This window comes from Pteropus vampyrus, unplaced genomic scaffold, assembly GCF_000151845.1.
Source record: "Pteropus vampyrus isolate Shadow unplaced genomic scaffold, Pvam_2.0 Scaffold165, whole genome shotgun sequence".
In the NCBI taxonomy this organism is placed as follows: domain Eukaryota; kingdom Metazoa; phylum Chordata; class Mammalia; order Chiroptera; family Pteropodidae; genus Pteropus; species Pteropus vampyrus.
The window spans coordinates 3,428,923-3,431,508 of NW_011888946.1; positions in this window are offsets into that span (position 1 = coordinate 3,428,923).

Consider the following 2,586-nt stretch of genomic DNA (forward strand, 5'->3'; position numbering starts at 1 on the left):
AATATAACTGTTAAGGATAATCTTTTGTTATCAGATGACAACTCTGGAACAAGTCCTTTTTAAAATATATTTTTTTAATTTTTCAATTACAGTTGGCATACAATATTAAATTAGTTTAAGGTGTACCACATAGTGATTAGACATTTATATACCTCACAGAGTTACCACTTGATAAATCTAGTACCTATCTAACACCATATATAGTTATTACAGTATTATTGACTATATTCCTTATGCTATTCTTTACATCCCCATGACTATTTTGTAACTACCAATTTACCTTTCTGTTCTTCACCCCACCCCTCCAACTCCCTTCTCATCTGGCAACCCTAAAAATGTTCTCTGTATCTATGAGTTTCTTTCTGTTTTGTTTGTTTATTTTGTTCTTTAGATTCCAAATGTAAGTAAAATCACATGGCACTTGTCTTTCTCTGACTTTTCCCACGCATCACAATACCCTTTAGGTCCATCCATGTTGTTGCAGATTGCAAGGTTTCATTCTTTTTTTAATGGCTGAGTAATTTTTCATTGTATATATGTACCACCTCTTCTTTATCCATTCACCTATTGATGGACATCAAAGTTGCCTCCATATCTCGACTACTGTAAATAATGCTGCAATGAACATATGGATACATATGTTCCTTCGAAGGAAGTAGTGTTTTGAGTTTGTTTAATACATACCGGGAAGTGGGGTTACTGGGTCCTTCTTTATCTCTTGTTATAGCCTTTGTTTTAAAATCTATTTTGTATTGTGTAAATATTGCTACCCTAGCTTTTTTTTTCTCATTTTCATTTTCATGAAATATCTTTTTCCGTCTCTTTTCTTTCAGTCTCTGTGTCTTTCAATCTGAAGTGAGTCTCTTATAGGTAGCATGTGTAAGGGTCTTGTTTTCTTATCCATTCAGCCACCCTATCTTTTGATTAGAGCATTTAATCCATTTACATTCAGTTATTATTGACAGATATGTATTTATTTTATTATTCATATTTTTAACCTTTTTTTCTTTCTTCTTCTTAAAGAAGTCCCTCTAACATTTCTTGTGATACTGATTTGGTGTTGAAGAACTCCTTTAGCTTTTTCTTGCCTGGGAAGCTCTTTATCTTTCTTTCAATTCTAAATGATAGCTTTGCTGCACAGAATAAAATTGGTTGTAGGTTCTTGCTTTTCATTACTTTGAATATTTTGTGCCAATCCCATCTGGCCTGCAAAATTTCTGTTGAGAAATCAGCTGACAGTTCTATGGGAGCTCGCTTGTAGGTAGCTAGATGGTTTTCTCTTGAAGCTTTTAAGATTCTCTCTTTGCCTTTAACCTTTGGCATTTTAATGATGTGTCTTGCTGTCGGCCTCTTTGGATTCATCTTTTTAGGATTCTCTGTGCTTCCTGGGCTTGTATGTTTATGTCCTTCACCAGGTTAAGGAAGTTTTTCTTCATTATTTCTTCAAATAGGTTTTCAATTCCTTGCTCTCTCTCTCCTCTTTCTGGTACCCCTGTGATGCAAATATTGGTGTGCTTGATGAGGGCCCTTAAACCATCTTCATTTTTTTTGGATTCTTCTTTTTGTTCTTCTTGTTCTTGTTCTTCTTATTCTTGTTCTTCTCCTTGTTGTTGTTGTTGTCCTTCCTCCTCCTCCTCCTCTTCTTCTTTTCTTCTTCTTCTTCTTCTCCTCCTCCTCCTCCTCCTCCTCCTTCTTCTCCTCCTCCTCCTGCTGCTGCTGCTGCTGCTGCTGCTGTTGTTCTGACTGGGTGTTTTCTGATATCTTGTTTTCTAAATTGCCAATTCAATCTTCTGCTTCATCTAATCTACTCTTGATTCCCTCTACTGTATTCTTCATTTCAGTTATTATATTCTTCATTTCTGACTGGTTCTTTTTTATGTTTTCTATTTCTTTGTTAAAGTTCTCACTGAGTTAACCCATTCTTCCTCTAAGTTTATTGAGCATCCTTATAACTAGTGTTTTGAATTCTGCTTTTTATTGATTGTTTTTCTCCATTTTATTTAGTTCTTTTTCTGGAGTTTTGTTCTGTTCTTTCATTTGGAACATGTTTGTTCGTCTCCCCATTTTGGCTCCCTCCATGTGTTTTTTTCTATGTATAGGTAGGGCTCCTATGTCTCCCAGTCTTAGTAGAGTGGCCTTGTACAGTAGATGTCCAGTGGGGCCCAGTGGCACAGTCTTCCCTGGTCACTGAGCTGAGTGCTCTATGTATGTCAATTATACGGGTCATGTGTGTCCTCCTGTTGTAGTCAAGCCTTGGTTGCTATTTGGAGGTCAATGGAAGAGACTGACTCTCAGGCTGATTGGTTGTAAGAACTGGCTGGTGAGGGGCTGACCCTATGGAACAAGATTCACTTTAGCAGGGCTTTGGTGCCTGTCCAGTCTTCCCTTTGGGTGTATTATTCTCGGATGCAGCTTCAAGTGGTGCTCCACCTTGGTTGGAGGTGCCTGAAGAGGCAAAGCTGTGAGCTGAGGCTGGCTGCCACTAGTGCTGAGGTTAAGTCTGTTCAGCAAGAGGTACAGGGCATACTGAGGCCAGATGCTGCATATTTGGGTTTTCTGAACCTTTGAGAGGTTTAAGAAAGTCTG